The following is a 6,000-nucleotide window of genomic DNA, read 5'->3' as shown; positions in this document are numbered from 1 at the left end:
AATTTTTTCTGTCCCTCAGTGTTTTGCCGGCGAGGCTCATCCTCGTCTTCACTTGGTGTCTCCCTCCCCTTGTGCTCGGCGTTTAGCTTGCCGGCTTGCTTGAAGACCCAGCATTCTCTGTTGGTGTTATTTGCAGGTTTGTCGGAGGTGCCATGAATCTGACATAATCTGTCTAGAATCTTGTTTAGGCTGGATGCTCCATCTTGGCTGCCTTTAAATGGCTTTTTCCGTTGACCGGGTTGAGAGCCCCTGAATCCGGCGTTTACCGCCGTGTTGTCTGGGCTGTCTTCATTGCTTCGACGCTTGCTTTTATGGCGTTGCGGTTTCCCATTACCATCCCTGACTTCGGATGTGCCTGGGTCGCTGGTGCCGCTACGGGCCAGCCAACTATCTTCGCCCGCACAAAAGCGGGTCATAAGGCTTGTTAAGGCTGCCATTGTCCTCGGTTTTTCCTGGCCGAGGTGTCTGGCGAGCCATTCGTCCCGGACTCTGTGTTTGAAAGCCGCTAAGGCTTCGGCGTCCGGGCAGTCGACAATTTGATTCTTCTTAGTGAGGAATCTGTTCCAAAGCTTTCGGGCTGACTCTCCGGGCTGTTGAATTATATGACTTAAATCGTCTGCATCCGGAGGTCGGACATAGGTCCCTTGAAAATTAGCCCTAAAAGCATCCTCAAGCTCTTCCCAACTTCCAATTGAGTTTTCGGGGAGGCTCTTCAGCCAATGCCGAGCTGGTCCTTTCAACTTGAGGGGCAAGTATTTGATGGCGGGAGATCATCTCCGTGAGCCATATGGATATGAAGGATAAAGTCCTCGATCCAGACCCTAGGGTCTGTCGTTCCGTCGTACGCCTCTATGTTCACGGGTTTGAATCCCTCTGGAAAATCATGATCCAGCATCTCATCGGTGAAGCATAGGGGGTGCGCGGCACCCCTGTACTTGGATGTGTCATGACGTTCTGACGGTTGTAGTGTTCGGTTTTGATTCTGTGCCGGAGCGCGCTTCCTAGATCCGTAGATGGACCTGGTCATACCGACATCGTTAGCCGCCCTATCGCGGCCACGGGGTGTCGATCCGGCTGATCGGCCATTTTATTTTTCGGCTGTATAGGCTCTAAAGCCTCGTCATCGAATTCAGGCAGCAGCTTGCGCTTTGGATAGCTCTTTGTGTGGCGACTGCCACCGTACTTTTCTGCAGTGTCGACCACTTTGTTCCATCTACTGTTGAGTGTATTTTGCGCGGCCTTGAGCCTTTGCTTCTGCTTCTTTTGACTCCACGCGGTGGCAAGAAGCCTTCTATGGAGGTTCTCTTGCTCCAAGTGCCTTTCCGGGATGATGTGTGCATCGTCGTCCGGACTGTTCTCCTCTCCGGAGACAGGTTGATTAGCTTTACCCTCGGCGTCACCGTTGTCGGACAGCGGCTCCGTACTATGTTCACCGTCCACTGGCTCATCCTGCTCTGTCGCTGGGTCCATGTGCTCGTCGTTTCCCCTGGAGTTGACCGGGGTATTATTCTTTCTTGCGCTGTTATCGCTGTTTTTGCCGAGGCGGGGTTTGGAGCGGCGCCTACGTCGTCGCTTTGGTTGCTTCTCTGCATCCTTCCATTCCTCGTCATTGTTTTTCTTTGGGTGTATCCACCATGTATATATCGTGTGATGAAGTGGCTGTCTAGCGCCCTGTGGGCGGTAGTTCCTGTTCCTCTCCTGCATCGTCGTTCATACCGTCGATGTCTTCGGAGTCGAAATCGAGCATGTCGGTTAAATCGTCGACAGTGGCTATTAAGTGGGTGGTGGGTGGGGACCGAATTTCTTCGTCGTCCGCCTCCCACTCGAGCCGGACATAGTTCGGCCGAGGGTCTCCTGACAAGGAGAGAGACTTTAAAGAATCTAGCATGTCGCCCAAGGGTGAGTGCTGGAAAATATCCGCGGAGGTAAACTCCATGATCGGTGCCCAATCAGATTTGATAGGCACGGACGCAGGCGGTTCAAAGCCCGTGGCCGGGGACGAATCCAAGGATCCGGCAACACAGGTCTCGTAGGAGGTGAAGTCGGTATTCGGCTCTATCACCGCTGAGTGTGCGGCCTCCGTGGCGGGGTCCATCCACCCGTCCTCGGACGGTGCAATCTGCTCCGGATTGGAGGCCGGAGTAGCCGCAGGTGTGATCTCCCGAACACCGTTCGACGACAGAGCTAAGTCATGCCCATCGTGAGTGCGCGGCGCACCTGACATAGGCTCAAATCCGTCAAAGATCAAGTCTCCGCAGATGTCGGCAGTATAGTTTAAATTTCCAAACCTGGCCTGATGGCCAGGGGCGTAGCTCTCGATCTGCTCTAGATGGCCAAGCGAGTTGGCCCGCAGTACGAAGCCGCCGAATACGAAGATTTGTCCGGGGAGAAAAACCTCACCCTGGATCGCATCGTTGTCGATGATCGAAGGAGCCATCAAGCCTTATGGTGACGACACGATGGAACTCTCAATGAAAGCACCAATGTCGGTGTCAAAACCGGCGGATCTCGGGTAGGGGGTCCCGAACTGTGCGTCTAAGGCGGATGGTAACAGGAGGCGGGGGACACAATGTTTACCTAGGTTCGGGCCCTCTCGATGGAGGTAATACCCTACTTCCTGCTTGATTGATCTTGATGATATGAGTATTACAAGAGTTGATCTACCACGAGATCGTAGAGGCTAAACCCTAGAAGCTAGCCTATGATTATGATTGTTGTTGTCCTACGGACTAAACCCTCCGGTTTATATAGACATCGGAGGGGGCTAGGGTTACACAGAGTCGGTTACAAGGGAGGAGATCTACATGTCCGTATTGCCAAGCTTGCCTTCCACGCAAAGGAGAGTCCCACCCGGACACGGGACAAAGTCTTGAATCTTGTATCTTCATAGTCCAACAGTCCGGCTGAAGTATATAGTCCGGCTGTCCGAGGACCCCTTAATCCAGGACTCCCTCAATGACTATTATGTGTTGTTGATTTGGTTTAAAACTGCTCGCACTATGTTAAACTTGTTCTTATGTTGGTTATGTGTGTCTCTGGTTTGTTCTGTCTACTCTAGTTTCTTCTTATGCTATCTATGTGTGTCTCTGATAACCTCACCGACTCGTCGATGAGGTTACCAGACAATTGGGTTGCACGTAACCGAACAACCGGACTTGTGTTTCCCCCAAAGCAAGCATGTAACCAAACAGCTTCCCTTCCATTCCATCACATGCAGGCTAGAGGGGATGCAGGCAACCAATCAACATGTAGATGTTGGTTATTTGCCTGCATTAGCTCAACCAGGCAGACCTGAAGACAAATATGCAAAGGGGCAAAAATGGTGCAAACAACCAAATGCGTCATATATGTACATGGTCCCAAAATGAATCACTTTGAGCTAGCTATGAAAAAAATGCACCAACGTGCACACCTAAACTGCCAAGAACCACCACTGACAGCTAAAAAGGTAAAAGAAATCTTCCTCACAAAGAAGGGAGGGCAATTTTTTTCAAAAAGATGGGGGAATAGGGAAATTGTTTTAGGTTGTATGTCGGAGCGGCGGCTTCGCGTCGTGTTATGGGGTGTCGTCTCTGGTGGCTTGGGCGGCAGAGTTGTCGACTCGTTCGGTATGCGGCCTCGAGGCCGGTGTGCGTGCGCCGAAGCAGCGGCTCCAGATCGTGTGGTGGAGTGCTGACTCTGGTTGCTTGGGCGACAGAGTCCCTGTCTCACATGGATTGCAGGCTCGGGGCCGGCGCAATTGGCTATGTATCGGTTTTTGGCTAATTTTCTGGATAAACTGGTCAATTCTCTTATTCTATATGAAAAGGTAGAGCTCATGCCATTTTCTTGGAAAAAAATTGGCATGAGTTCGACAGACCATCATAGCTAGTTTTACTGGCATCAAACCATAATTATATGGTCCATGAGAGTTTGCAGCATAAGGGCATCTTCAACACGGACTCCTAAATAGGACAATGTATTCGTCCATGGACAGTGATATGGGAGTCGGCCATCCAACCATGTCTGGATATATTTCAAACGGAATCTGAACAAATTAACCGGATGATTTTCATTTAAACCAAAACACATTCATTACATTTTTGACACAATCCATTAAACAAAAGTGCCCGAAAGTTAACCTAGTCTAAATCTTCAGTGACCGACTGTCCAAGTCCTTGTTGTTTCCATGTCTGGCATCCTCGACGGCCGTGACCACCGAGAAGTGAAGTTGTGGGTTGCCGGCGAGGAAGAGTAAGACATGGGACATGGTGTGACACATGTATTTCATGGCTCAAGTTATTCTTTTTTCTAGGTGGTTAAAATTAGGCCCAAGAAGATACTTTCTAAGTAAATAGAAATTTCTTAACCCTTTTTAGGGCAACATTTTGTTCATTGTCGACTGAGAAACCAAATATAGCATCGAGTCTTCTTATGGAAGGGCATGTAACATGAAAATCATACTCTAGCAAGCGCCAAACAACCTCATTTGGTGTAATATAGTGACATTCTAGATCATTATATATTTGACTAATTATTTCACTTTATTATCATATGTTCCGGCATTAGACTACATTCAAGATCTGGCACAATTATTGGGAATCGTTGCATGGAAAACAAAAAAAATTCTATGCACACGCAATGATCTATCCATGGAGATGCATAGCAACGAGGGGGAGAGTGTGTCTACGTATCCTCATAGACCGTAAGCAGAAGCGTTTCACAACGCGGTTGATGTAGTCGAACTTCTTCGTGCTTCAACCGATCAAGTACCGAACGCACGGCACCTCCGCGTTCTTCACACGTTCAGCTCGGTGACGTCCCTCGCCTTCTTGATCCAGCAAGACGTAGAGGTAGTAGATGAGTTTCATCAGCACAATGGCGTGGTGACGGTGATGGTGAAGTGATCCTCGCAGGGCTTCGCCTAAGCACTACGAAAATATGACCGGGGCATAAACGGCGGAGGGGGGCGCCGCACACGGCTGAGACAATGCTGTGTCATTGTGTGGCGCCCCCTCCCCATGTATATATAGGTGGGAGGGGAGGAGGCATCCCCTAGGGCGCCCCAAGAGACCTGGCGGCAGCCCTAGGGCTGCTGCCTTGCCCTGCCCCCCTTTCCTTATATGAAGAAGGGGGAAGGAAAGAGGGGGGAGAGGGAAGGAAGGGGAAGTCCTACTCCACACTTTCCGTTCCCTCCCCTCTTGCCTTCTCCTCATAGGGCCGGCCTCTATAGGGGCGCACCAGCCCCTTGTGGGCTGGTGTGTTCCTTCTCTTGGCCCATAAGGCCCATATCTTTGCCGGGGGTGCCCGAAACTCCTTTCCGGTGACCCGATAAGTACCCGGTACCCTCCGAAACAGTTCCGGTGCCCGAATACCATCGTCCTATATATCAATCTTTACCTCTCGACCACTTCTAGACTCCTCGTCATGTCCGTGATCTCATCTGGGACTCTGAACAACATTCGGTCACCAAATCACATAACTCATATAACACTATATCGTCAACGCACCCTACGGGTTCGAGAACTATGTAGACATGACTAAGACACCTCTCCGGTCAATAACCAATAGCGGAACCTGGATGCCCATATTGGCTCCTACATATTCTACGAAGATCTTTTATCGGTCGAACCGTTATGACAACATATGTAATTCCCTTTGTCCATCGGAATGTTGCTTGCCCGAGATTCGATCGTCGGTATCTCTATACCTAGTTCAATCTCGTTACCGGCAAGTCTCTTTACTCGTTCCGTAATACATCACCTCATGAATAACTCCTTAGTCGCTTGCTTGCAAGCTTATGATGTGTATTACCGAGAGGGCCCAGAGATACCTCTTTGATACTCGGAGTGTCAAATCCTAATCTCGATCTATGCCAACTCAACAAACACCTTCGGAGATACCTGTAGAGCATCTTTATGATCACCCAGTTACATTGTGACGTTTGATAGCACACAAGGTATTCCTCCGGTATCCGGGATGTGCATAATCTCATAGTCGAAGGAATATATATTTGACATG

This window comes from Triticum aestivum, chromosome 5D (assembly GCF_018294505.1).
Source record: "Triticum aestivum cultivar Chinese Spring chromosome 5D, IWGSC CS RefSeq v2.1, whole genome shotgun sequence".
Classification (NCBI taxonomy): domain Eukaryota; kingdom Viridiplantae; phylum Streptophyta; class Magnoliopsida; order Poales; family Poaceae; genus Triticum; species Triticum aestivum.
This window is presented reverse-complemented; position numbering follows the sequence as displayed.